Source organism: Pinus tabuliformis, chromosome 2_2 (genome assembly GCF_031772625.1).
Source record: "Pinus tabuliformis cultivar Carrire ecotype Pingquan chromosome 2_2, CPIR1, whole genome shotgun sequence".
In the NCBI taxonomy this organism is placed as follows: domain Eukaryota; kingdom Viridiplantae; phylum Streptophyta; class Pinopsida; order Pinales; family Pinaceae; genus Pinus; species Pinus tabuliformis.
This window is the reverse complement of record NC_142300.1, coordinates 201,613,541-201,628,043: the sequence shown is the minus strand read 5'-3', so window position 1 is coordinate 201,628,043 and position 14,503 is coordinate 201,613,541.

The window sequence follows — 14,503 nt, the reverse complement described above, 5'->3', positions numbered from 1 at the left end:
TGTTGTAAGAATTAAGTAATTTAGTGAAATTAAGCTATTTGATAGTCTTGACACTCTCCGAGAGGACCCATTTTTCCATAATTCTCCAAAAATTCCCTTCCCTCATCCTTGAATCCACAAGAACCAAGGATGGACACCCCATTTGCCTTAAATATCATGCCAGTTACCACTCCTCACAGAGATTTAGACCATCTTCCTCTGGCCGACAAAGACTTCGAGATAAAAGGCCTGACCTTTGACGAAACCCCTCTGAAATTTCATTGCAAACACCGAGATATCTACTTGAATCATGTAGATAAGATAGGTCTCTGGGAATCAAACCTGCCCAAGTATTAATTCCCCAATGTCCATGTTTTCCCTGAACTTATTCATTACTGCCATGCTAACTATGACCCTATCATGAAATCTATAATGTCCCCAGACCAGAAAATCCTATTCACCATTACAGCCGAGTCCATAAACAAGATCTTACAATTGTAGCTGGGTCAAGACCTCACCCCCCTATCCATTACTGATTTGCTTGAAATATTCTCCAAGTTGTCTAGTTCCATAAGTACTCAAATCCTCTAGACTTTCATTTCTGAAGAGAAACACATGCCGAAGGACCCCCCTCCTTACATATCATGCTCTGTTTCTGACCTAGGCAAAGATTATCACAACAATGCTATCATTCATTTTAGGTTCTACCACTAATGAATATGTAGATGAGACTATTTTTGCTGGCATGTCTATTTTTACCCCCGGTCAACCTCCTTTTGTCAAGTTTGATTATGAAAAATTCATCACAGATAAAATGCATGATCATTTTATGAGACTTGAAAATGAGAGGGTATTCAAGTATTCATCAGTCCTGTATCATTTGTTTCTTTACTACCAAACTGATAAGTTTCCTTTCTCTATCCAAAAGCTTGATACTAGAGGGAATCCTAGATCTGTCATCTTCTAGACTACTCTATTCCACAGGTCTTATTCTTCCCACCATCCATACACATATTTTATTGACCTATTTGTACATCTAGTGACTACAATGTTATTAGGAAGTCCCCCTCCCGGAATTAGTGCAGACATTAAGAGGTTCCCTAGCTGTCCAAACAATACAAAGTAGGGGATTGGTACTTGTACCAAAACCATACTGAAATTAGAATTTATGGGTGTGAGCTCCCTCCTTACAAGTTACCAATATATCTCCCCATGTGATTATTTTCTCTGGAGTAGTACAGGAAAATGATCAACTCTGATGAGATTCACTTTGTCAAAACCAAGAAGAAGGCCCAGCTAAGAATAAAGATCATCTAGGCCCATTTATTTGCAATAACAGAGAAGCAGGAAAGGAGGAAAATGAAATCCTTCAAAGACTGAAATTAAAACAGAGTTTCATATGGGCCTATGACCCCCATGGCTTCATTTGTAATACAAGGCAGAAACATAAGCTATCTCCTTATATCCACCATAGGATCCTAGAAATTGAACAATATGCTAATTAGTCAAAATGGGTGGAAGGCACTCTGATAGATCGAGATAGCACACAAGTTGAAGTTGACAATGTAATGGTAGACTTAGAAAGAAGGTTTGATGAAGATTCGTTTTTACAGGTGTTTGGAGAAACTTCATCGCGAAAGTAGTCACAGGAACACAGTACACACCAATTAGAGTAACAAGGAACCTTAGAACAAGCATGAACTTTAGAACAACAATAAGAGTCAGAGCAACCTGAAATTTCAAAGGAGCTTGCCCAAACTGAAAAAATCATGAGCAAACCTCCTGTTTTACTGGCTCCTCTAAATGAGGAGAAAAATCTAAAGAGAAGCCGAGATGAAGCCACTCCTTCTACTATGCCTATTGATCAAAATTTTGTTAAATTGCAAAGGCTAAACCCATATGCAGAAGAGGAGTACAGTGAGGAAACAACAGGCAACTCGACAACCAAAAGGAGTGACAAGAGGCCAACCATTCCAATAGGAGGCACACCATCTATCTCACAGATACAAGCATTAGAAAGGAAATAGAGCACAAAGGTATCTTCTTTCAAGGCTCCCTCTGAACAAAGCCTGGACATTAAAGGAAAGTATAAAGAAATTAAAGCGAGGAATGAGAAACTAAAATCTCAAACCTATGCTCACTACCTCAACATGGCTTCAACTAACCAGACCAAGCTTATGTCAGCTTTGACATAAAGGAAGGAAAAATGCAGATGAGTTTTCCTCAAGCCAATTGTGCAACTGCCAAGATCCATGGCTGATTATTTAAAGATTGATTTTGAAGTTTTGGCAAAGGATATCCATCCTATTGACCAAATAGAATTGCACAAGAAAATTGGTGAAATGGTCTATTCTACATTAACTAATAAGGCTATCACAGCACATCAATTGCAAAACTCATTGCACAATACCAATGCATAGCTGCAACTGGAAAAGGCCTCCTCTCAGGCTAAAGACACCAGGATAAAAACTCTAGAAGACTTGGTGATAGAATTGGGACATGATCCCAAAGATGTCAAAGCAGCTGAACAATTGATTAAAAAGAAGAATGATGATATAGCTACACTAAAGAAGCAGCTCAAGGTCCCTCCTCTCCACCATCCTTAAGCTGCAGAAGTCATAGAGAAACAAAAGGAGGAAGAACTTATGGACCTAGTCCTTAAGTTAAATGATCAGTTGAAAGAAATGGAAAAGGAATTGGAAAAATCAATACAGTCTAAGTAAAGCGAGTTGGCCACCGCCCCTCAGACTATCATACCCACAGTTTCTACAGTAGTACCCTCCACTCTAGCAGCTTCTTTGTCACCAACACTTCCACTAGTGGCAGCATTGCCAGTAGTAGAGATTATTCCAACTACAAGTACGTCAACTAGTGCAGGGACCTCAGTAAAAAAAATAGATGAGATGATTAAAGCCATGGAACAAATGAGTATCCATGCCACAAAATTGAAAAAGCTTAAGGAACAAATGTCAAGTTTGGAAACAAGCTATGAGCTAGCACAGATTCAAAATAAAGAAGAATAAAGGAGAAACAAAAGGATGGAGGAAAGATCAATGTCCTGGAGAAGGACTTGACATTAGAAAAACAACTAGGAGACATGAGAAATATATTGTAGGCCAATATCATTGATTCCATCAATGATATTTGGCCTTCTATTCAGGTAATTTTTGAACATACTGAATTAATAAAAGTAGTTGTAGAAGTTATACAGAAGACTAAAGAAGAATCGGGAGATAAGCCCGAAGAGGAAAATCAATTAATTGATTTTTTGAACAGCAGCAATAGGTACCAACTAGATGAGTTGGAGATTGAAGACAAAACAACTACTATCATTGAAATAAAGAAAACTCTTACTAAAAGGAACTTGATGCTTAACTTAGAGAAAAGGTGTTAGAGTATTCAGGTAGATATAGATAGTTTCATGTTGAAGTATGGCATTTTAAGAGAGAAAGGCCTTCCTAGCCCAATGGTTATACATGACAAATTAATGAAACAAGAAGACTATATCAAGAAATTAGAGAAACAAGCCACGAGTCAAGTAATTTCTTCAGCAGTAAAAGCATTACCTACAGGAAAGGTACTTTATGATGCTCTGGAGAATCTATTTTACATAGAGCATGAAATAAAACATGTATTCACCAGAAAACCTAATTTTTCCAAGTACACCGAGGCTGATGAAGTTTACAGGAAGATGATCAGCGTGAAATTGCTAGATAACGAAATGTGGACTAGTTTGACTGACTTACTAGAGTAAAAAATGTGTACTATGGTAAAGTCTAGTAATACAGGATGAAAGGATGAAACATCACATGTAAAGAGTATGAGTAGGTGAAGATAATAGTGAAATCCAACACATAACTACTAAGGCAACTGCAAGAGCTAAATCCGAATTTGAGTAGCCAACACATTAACAAATAAAGGGACAACAAACAATCTGTTTTCCACCTGTCTCTATCTTTATATTTAAGATATTTTTTGTTTCCTAGATTAATTCTCATCTAGTTATGGGATATTTTGTATCAAATTTTGTATAAATACTTCACAAAATGAAGTAATTAGGGTGGATTAAAAAAGCATTTCTGTAGGCTTTTGTTTTGAGCTAAAGGAGCTACTATAATCAAAGCTGGACTAGTTTACTGGATTAAATAAAGCTGAGTACATTTCACTCAATTCATGTGCACTATGGGAAACAAATAAGTATCATTTCTCTGAGTTTGATTATCATTTTCCTTCTATGTTATGAAATATCATTTGTGTTTTCTTATAATTCTTAAAAGAAAACAAGGAATAATACTATCAGAACTAGCTTAAATGCTCTCCGTTTTAACTATTTTCTTATTTAATGTTTTCTACTAGATTTCTTAAGTATGGGAATTCTTAGTTTCTCCCTTACTTCTGTAATTCATCCCCTTTATTGGCCCTTAGTACAGGATTCTTACTGCCCTTGATATTTTCCAATCTTCCCTTCTTCACCTTGATCCCTGCTAAGGATTCTTCATTGCCCTTGGCCATGGTTAAAATTTTCCATTTATTGAGACCTTTAGATTTGTCTTTGCTGTGCTATCTTGCCTTGTGAAATCTTACCACAGTCATTAATCAAATCCTGATAAATCTTTTTCTACTTGACTCCATAGCCTAATGGCCTGAATACTTGCTCTGCCCATTTTCATTATTTCCACCAAACAAAATCAAAACAAATCCCTAAGCATTAATAGCTAGCCTAATATCATATTAAAACAACTCTAAATTATAAAGAGAGAGCCCTCTCTGAGTATAGATTGGCTTGGATCTATACTTAAAATATTGGTTTGTGGTTACCTCGGGCCATTCCTTCTTTAATAACTTCTAAGGAAAAAACTTGAGTGATAACACATCCCATAATGCATTCATCAAGGTAGTATGCCAGTTTCACTACTAAGAGAAAACAGTCCTTTTGATTATGTGGATAAGGTTTTCATTCGTGGACTCTGCAAGACCATTTCCTTACGAGTAATAGTTAGATGAGTGTTTTAGCACAATACCATTTTGTAATGAAAAATCATAAAGTTTCAAAGATGAAAAGTATGTTGCATTATAAAAAACAAGTGATACTGGAATGTTGAAGTGTGAGATGATGGTCCGTTGGAGGAAGCTGATGACCTCCTAGTCATTCACTTGTTTCAGCGGAACTCCTTATGTCCACCACGTGAAGAAATCAGGTTCTGTTAGAACGTAGTGGTGTTTCTTTGATTAATGTGGGAATATTTCCCCAGTGATGTCTAGGCCCCACTATTAGAATGGTTTGATCACTGCAATAGGGTGCAGTGGGGTTGTTTATCTTCATGTTCTTCTGGTGCATTGCTGACTGAATGACCACTTGTAGGTGTAAGCATGTGCATCCTTGAATAATGTGGTCCAGTGGAAACCGGATTGCATAACTTTGCGCACAATGGTGTTTCCCGCAAAGTGACCCCTGGTAGGTCTATCATGCAGATCTTGAAGTACCTTCTCTAATTCATGTGCCTCCAAGCACATGAGCAAAACTTTGTTACTGTACTTTTTGTAAAGCACTCCATGCACCGACAGATATGTTAAGGCTTTGAGGTGAAATTCCCTCTCTTGTCTTATGGAAAAGTGAGAGGGTACAATGTCGTGCTCAAGGTACTAGTGCACATCTACGTACCAAGAGGTTCCATATTCAGTGGGTGTTTCTCAAGTTATATCATACATCTCAATCTCCTGCTCCCAGCCGGAGAGCTCTTCTTCACTCCCCGATGTGTGTACCGCTTCAGCTGCAAGTATGTAGAGCCCATGTTCTTTTATCGTGTGAACTGGCTTGATTTCAAGATCATACTCTTGCAAGCCTGTCATCTAGTTAGCTTGTCGTTCACCGAGTTCTTATTGTATAAGCAGTGTGCGCACTAATGGGTGAGGGACATAGACTATGTAGTGGTTCTTCAGCAAGTAGGGTCTGAAGTGTTTCACTGCCTTGTAAACCTCATATGATTTCTTATCAATGGCTGGGTAGTTGAGTTCTGGTTCCTGCATGCTTGTGCTCATGAAGTATATGGGATGTTCATCGTTCGTTTCATTCTCCTCAGTTAATACTACAGAGAGAAAATTATTGGAAGAGAAGCTGTATAGTAGGAAATCATTCTTGAAGTCTTGGCTATAGAGTGCAGGCACTTCTGCAATTCCCTACTTGATCTGGGTGAATGCATACTTTTCCCTCTTGCCTTAGCTGTAGATTGTATCTTTCTTGATCATGTCTTGCATGGGATTGAGTATTTGCGCATAATCTGAGATAAACAATAGAGGAAGTTTATCTTGCCCAGGAAGGACTCGATGGCTTTCTTGTTGGCTGGGTGAGGGATCTATGTAATAGTCTGGACCCAGTCTAGATCCACGTTGATCACGCTTTTGGAAAAAATGTGTCTGAGGAAGTTCCCCTCATACACTGTGAATACGCTTTTCTTTGGATTCAAGGAAATCCAATATCTCTGGCATCACTCAAATATTTTCTTTAGATAGCATATGTGGTCCTCTCATCTTATTGGGAACATAATCACATCATTGAGGTATACCACTAAGCTCTGTCAGATGAGTCAATGAAAAGTGATGTCCATGGCATGCTGAAAGGTTGTGCTTGCATTTACAAGCCCAAACAGAATATGTCTGTAGGCAAACATACCCCACTTTGTACAGAAAGTAGTCTTAAGTCTGTAAGTTTCTTCAATAGAACCTAATTGTATCTGAAGAAACCGTTGAGAAGAGAAAACATATGTGCCCTAGATACTATTTGCAGAAAATGGTCCATAGATGGCACAGGGTAGTTGTCTTTATCTGAGGCGCGGTTTACATTCTAGAAATCAACACACAAGTGGATTTCCCTGGACTTCTTGCATACATGAACAAGGTTTGAAACCCATGTGGAATGACGAACTTTGTATATGATCCATGCATCCAACAACTTAGTAAGCTCTTTCTGTATGAGGGGTTCAAGCGACGGATGTACTTTCCTCAACTTTTGCTAATATGGCTTGACCCCTTGTTTGATCAGAATGATGTGTTGGATGATATGCATGTCATAAGTTTTGACATCATCATATGTCCACGCGAACACATCTCAGTACTATTTGAACAAGCGAACAAAAGCTTGCCGCTCTTGCTGCATGCAACATGTACCAAGATTGATGAACTTTGGATCTTGTTCTATTTTTAGGTTGATTAGTTCATGCATCATGGTGGAATTGTGGGTCTTGTTGTTCCTCAGCCCCTAAGAACGTTCTTGCAAGTCGTAACGATTTTCCAATGTTGCCACACCTTTTATGATAAGGTGGCCTTTCCTATTACCAGCTTCTGCTTGCAGAGAGCACTCGTGCTTGTCATCATCTATCACTACATATTTGAAGACGTCAACGTTGGCCATGAAATGCAGTATCTTTTATCATCATTAAACACGTGTAAATTAGTTATGTTTTTTGGGATAGATGGCTTGTACAAAATTTCAATAGTAAATCGATCCCTAATCGGTGACATTCTTGAAGCTATGTTTTCCATGGCATTGGTAGCTCCATTACACGTACGTGGTACAACAATTATGTTAAATGCTTGGAAGTTAGATATTAGTGACCATACCTCTTGCTAGTAACTCTTGAGATGCGGTGACAAATAGTGAATGGTGTTACGTACCTGCCATACCACTATCTCTGAATCACCTACCACTTTGAGCGCAACCATGTTGAGGTTGATGGATTTCTGCAAGCCCAACATGAGTGCTTCATACTCAACAACATTGTTTGTGCACTTGAACTTCAAGTGACTTGAAACCAGATGCTTCCTATTGTACGGGTTGATCAAGACACATATAGCTCATGAGTTGTCTTATGTCTTTGATCCATCAAAGTACATGTTCCACAACATGTCTGTACACTGACCATTTGGCATGCTAGTACTGCTACTACTATTATTGCTATTACTACTACTAGTACTACTACTACTGGTACAATGTACTATACATTTTTCATAACCATTAGCTAGGAAAGGAAGGAGTCCCAACTGTATGTTTGGTGGGGTTGGAGCTGGCCATGCAGGATAACATCCCAATGATGTTTCAAGGAGGCAGTTGCCGAACATGACTTCTACAAAGGCCAACGGTTCATTCTCGCCATTAAGGGGAGTGACATTGTGCTTCATATACCTCTCGTATAACACCCAAATTTGGTTGCATTTTCCCTTGTATGGAAGCCACATGTGCAACCAGTCTGCAGCAAAATATCCATCTAGCTTGTTGGACTAGTATCTGCTGAGTAGTAGATCATATGCTTCCGGTATGTGCACAACAACTATGTTGATGCATTATTGGACTCGACCATCATGAGATAGTCATATGATCACGTCTCATAGTTCACCAATGGCTGGTATTGATGTTCGATTGAGTTGGATGATTCACACAGATGTCTCGCTCTATTCTACATTTATCATTTTCGCAATGGAGAGTGGCATAACGTTGGCTACCAGAGTGGAATCAACCAAGCAGTTGTGAACATTGCAGTTAAAAATTTCGAATGATAGTAGGAATGGAGGGAAACCTAAGTTTTCTTCTTCCATCTAGAGTGCATTGAGCACAGTAGAAAGTGATCTGGCAGACATGCTTTCTCCCTTGTTGGTAGAGGCTGCATCATCCATTGCTATATGTCCCAATTTTTGCACCAGGATGTCTTGCTGACTCTGGATCTTAGCTAACTCAAACAAACTCATTTTCACTTGAGTTTTCTTCATGTCATCTACAATGTTGTAGTCCAGAGGTGGTAGACTCATCAAGGTGTCCAGGGTAGAATGAATTTCTGTGTTGTTCGGCGGAGTGTTTTGCAATTTGCTACTCCTGGATGTGCTCTTGTCCGCCACTGTCTACCCGGACTTGTTTTGTGTCTTCTACTTTGGGGTGGATGGTGGATCAACCTTCCTCATCAACAGTCTCATATTTTCTTGTACTTCTCCAAGTGTATGGGGAGCCACTTTACTCCTGAGATTGAAACAACCATTTTTATTTGGGGGCTTCTTCTTGGCATTCGTCCTTGGCATTGCTTGCGAGCACTCATATGCATTCACCACATGCCCAAAACTTGATGCTTCATCAGGTGCAATACCTTCATCACTATCTCTGTCATCCTTCTACTCCTGCATACTACTCTCTGCGTCGAATGTATGATTGTATACCGAATTTGCTACTCGCTTCCAGTCCAAACAACAATTCTCGGGGTGATTTTTTTCATGGAATGAACAGAACTCGATATTTGCGGACTGTTCGACATTGAACACAAAGATTTGTGCAGTTTTTGGAAGGCATCAGTTGCCGCCTGATGAGCTGATTGGTTGTCTCTACCTGGGGGGATGGCTACTTGCAGGTGTGTTCGTTTTCCATTGTTTAAGCTCAGACACTTTCGTTGTCAAGTTCTTGATGGGGAGAGTGAGGGTTTAATATCATTTTCTTCCTTGTCTCTACCCTGGCTCATTGTTGCTTGGGACTTTCTTCTTGCGTCTCTGGAGTCCTTTGCTAGTTCATCATCCTTGATGATTCCAATCATACACAGGTCTTTCTTAATAGAAATAGCCTCTTCATAGTTTTCCAAGATTATTGGTTTTGCAGCTTGTTTAATGAACTACGCAATGCTAGTTAGTAGTGCAGATGCGTAGTAATTAATAGTGATGGAGTCATGAGGTTTGGTGTCTGTTGTAAAATTTTTCAATATGCATGTAAACCTCTGGTTGAATTCTTTTAACTTTGCTTTCCCTTCCATCTTCTGGCCTCCCAATTCTTTGAGTAGCATAGTTGGGTTTTGTCATCAGCAAACGTTACCAAGAATAAGAATTTGAATGCACCCCAGTTCTGTATGGATTTTGGTGGATGGTTGTGATACCATGTAGTTGCACAACCATCCAAGGTACATGGAAATAATCTACATGCTACATCAGCATGCCATACCTCAAGGGTCTACAGCTACAGGTAGAAGTTGTCCAAATGGTCTTCTGCCTTCACCATGCTATTAGGGTTAAACTTGATGTTCATTCTCTTTTCTCACTTCAGCATCTTGTGAAAGACACCCGGGAGAGCCAATGGTACCTGTGTCATCCATTCTAGATTTTGGTTATCCATCTCTTCTTCTTCTTCTTCGTCCTCCTCCTCTCTTTCAGAATTTGACGGTTCCCTCTCTGAGTCTGTTGGTCCATCTCCACCTCTGGCTCCTCTGCTGCCTTCCCCTCTGCCTCCTGTACTAGAGTCTAACCCCAATATCATAAGGGTATCTCATTCCAATTTTTGGAAGACTGGAGGTTCCTCTTTGTCTCCAATAGCTTCTACTAGACCTTCAAGTGTGATAAGAACTGCTTCTTCAATCGATGATACAACAACCCCTGTGAGAGTGGCTTTTGGATTCCTTGATGCATATGGAAGATGATGTATGCCTGGGATCAGTCCGAATAGTTTTACGAAATTGTGGGTGATGCGACAAACAGAGTTAGGGTGATGATATGGAATTTCATGTTCAGGCATGGGAGGTGAGAAGTAACCAACTGCAGAGTTATGCGTTGGTGAGAGGGAGTGTGAGTTACTTCCTTGACTAGATGGTTGATGAATGAGTGTGAGAGGATGTTCAACAATATACAACTAGCTTCCCTCCTTCTAGCGCCAGAAATTTTGACAGTGTTGGACCTACCAACATTTAGGGGATCACCCCAGTATGAAGCCCCAACTAGACCTCACACCATTTGGTGTGGGAGTCCCATCCGTTATGATGGATCGGTTGCCGTTATCTTAAAGATTTGCCTCAACTCTTGCTTGTCACACAGGAGAGTGGTATGCCTTGTCTTTGAGAAGTGAGGTTCGCATGCCTCATGATTTCTACTATTACTTGTGTCAATGGTCCTTTCACTGTAGAGGGAGAGGGTGGGAGTGAGTCCCAAATCAGTTGGGATGAAGCCCCAACTCTGTTAGGAACACACAACATAATAGGATGTGCACAACACCCAAAAGAATAGTCCACATGGATGCGATAGTCATAAAACAAAAGGGAAGACAACATGTACAACACTCAGCTGATGATTCTGCACGAGTGAAACAGTTGTTATAGCAAGTCTTATGTGAAACGTTTGCCTAATGTCTGGGGAGGTAACCAACACAGGTGAGATAGCGTTAACAACATGTATAACACATTTTCATTAATAGATATGTATTACAACAAGTGAATGAGTTCAAGTGTTAAACACAGGTTAAAGCAACATGCATTAAAATTTTTCAAGATTAGTCTTACAGTAGTGACAATATGTGTGTGAAAATGTTCTGGCCTGTTAGCAGGCTTCTGAATTAAGTGAAAATTCCAAGACACATCGTTACACCATACATCACTAACCTTGTGGGCAAGGTGTTGGAGCCACTACTTACTCCTTAATAAAAATATTATAGACTCTCAAGGCTATGTGGGAGGACCTAAGGTGAAAATTCCTTTACATGTACAAATGAGGAGTTATTTATAGCCAAGGGTGAAACTGACCCTTCTGGTTGTTCGACTACCCTCATGACTGTTTGACTTCTGTGACTTTTCAACTTTACATGACTCTTCATACAACAAGTGGGTCTCTTTGACTTCCATGCTACATTACATTGATTGATAGTATGACCCACAATAGAGATGTGCACGACATGACCCATGACATGACTCGACATGACAGTGCTGGTACATGTGTGTTATTGTTGGTGTGCATGTCGAGCTGCAGTGTTGTTGGGTGATGGATGTCCTCATGGTGTGTCACAGCTTCACCTCCGTATGGCGTAATGTGCGGAGTCTTCGATGGTCGTTGGTTCACTTGATGTTGCTTTCACACATTACTCATTGATTGTATGTTAGAAGGCTTGAAAAGTTCATCCATTAGCAAAAAGTGCATGTTCATCCATTCATCTGTGAACACATCTTTTCATGAGCATCTGTTCGTGAGCACATCCCTTCACATGCATCATTTTTTCATACCTTGGTGAACCTATCCTTCTGCATGTGCTCCCTTTGTTCATCCCATTCATCGCCAGGGCATGTTTGTTTTTGTACCTATACCTGCAGTCACTCATGACGAGACGACATCAGATCCAAAAACCTCCTAGTCTACCATGATGCATGATCATTTTGGATGCAAGTGACTGGGAGAGGTAACAAGGTTGCAAGGCGGGATGGAGGCTCTCGGCACTATTGATGAAAACTACACAAGAGTCATTGTGTGATGAAGATGGGAAATTTGGATTGACAGTGATTGTCTGTAGGGTCTGGTTCAACTGGAGGACCAAACTACATAGCTTTTGGGAGGAACGGTCTGAGCTGTGGGCAGGCTAGGCAACCAAAATCTGCGCAATTTCTGGAACAAGTAGGTAGTGGGAGCTTAGCAGCGAAAACAACGCAATTCTTGGAGGGAACTGGAAGCTAGCTACCAAGACACTGATAGAAAATATTGTGCGATTCCTGAGGGGAACTAATAGTCAACTGTTGGATCATTGGAAGAAAAATAACTATGCAATTCTTGATGCGAACTAGCAGTCGGCTGCTGGAGCTTGGTAGCCAAAACTGTGAAATTCTTGAGAGGAACAGTCAGTCGGTTGGTGGGAGTTGCTGGTGGTAAAAACTATGCTGATTCTGGGAGGATTGCCTTCTAATCACCTTTGCATAGTTTCTGTGCTGATAGGACTACTGGGCAGCAGAGGAATTGCTCATGAAAACTACCCAATTTTCTTGGTGAGTAACTAGTCGACTGTTGGGAGGGTTTGCTGGAAAAACTGTGCAGTTTTCTGAGGGGGATAGGGATGGGCACTGGTTGTGTGTCCAGCCTATATACACAATTTTCTCAGTCAGCAAAGCGGGTGAGGTATACAGCCTCCGCGCAATTTTTGAATGAAGTATGTCCTGGGGTGGCTGTCTGGTCAAACTCTCTAGTTGACCAACATGAAGGATGATTGATTTTCTTGCGGGCAGTGTAGCTTGAAATGACTTTCTTGGTTCTTCTGAACTCTTCTGGGTGATATTCGATCGAGTCAATGGCGAGGTAATAGTCCAGTTGTCAGACGGCAGTTCGGTCGTCAAGACTTCAGCAAAATGACTAAGTGTGTGAACAAGTGAAAGATGCATATGTGATCCTACAAACACACACTTACATGACTCAACAACGAGATGACTCAAACCATCCAAACATAGATGCTCAGCATGACTGACCGATAGTGTGATTGACAAGTGTGATAGTTTCGATTGATCATTGGTCGACCGCAATGACACTTGCGCAAAACCATAGTGACTCTGTGTGTGAGTACGACCTCTGTTTTCATAGGGAACACAACATGTACACATGAAGGGAATACCTTGAGAATGACCAAAACATGGTTGCAATCATGACATTGACATCAACATGCAAAAGCTTGGGTGAAATGATCAAGAAAGGTGGGTGTGAAGACTCACACAAGCTCACGAAGTGAACCTGAGTGTGTGCAATAATCAAGTGAAACTCTTAAGTGAGGCTCTAGAATTAGATGTAGGCCAAAATTTTGGAGGGTGTTTGTAGCCGCTACAATAGAATCTTAGCTCTAAAATTTCGGCCCTCCAAGAATAGGCCTTACTACCCTCTCCGAATAGTTGAAACATGGCTCAACCCTTTTCATAGAGAACCTATACTAATGACCAAGATCACAGGATATATGCAATAAAACAAGGCTCAAAGTCCTCCTCATGAAATCATTCGTCTACTCCTTGATCTTATCTAAACAAAATCAAAAGAAGATAACCAATGTTAGACTTCATCTCCAACTTGGCTAGGGCTTCTTGAGCCTATGCCTACCTCAGATATTTTCTCACCAAAGGTGTATTACATGTCATGTGTTTCAAATGAGCCATAGTGTCTCTTATTTATACAACATGACGGAGGCTTTAAGGGGTGCTTGTGTGCCAATGTGACTCATCATTTAGTAAATTTGAATTGAATAAATACCTATAGGTTTTAACGCTGTACAAAAATTACCTGCATATGAATTCTAAAAACAGAAAATAAACAATGTTGAGAACATAAAACATAAAATAAATATACACATATATCTTCCCATGGATCCCAAAACATGACTACCATATTGATTTTTCATTATATTCCTTTCAATGTTACAATACATATATATATATATATATACATGCCAAAGCATTCATAAACTGCAATCCATTAACCCTGGATTAGAACATAACCATAGTTCCCTTGACCGGATCTACAAGATACCGTAGGTAGAAAACCATCATGCCGAAAAACCATGTGTTACACAAAAATATCGTCACCATGATTATTTGCAGTCAGTATGGGTCTATCATCACTTGTACTATCCTCCTAAGCAAGTCCAAGACCTCAGCTCTTCAAATCAAGCTTTGGAAGTGGGAGAAAGACATTAAATATCAATGTCACTCTGGCTCTGCACTTTCTCTCATGGTCACCTGCGGTCCCGCACCTTCTGTGTACAAATGCTGCATACCTACCCACT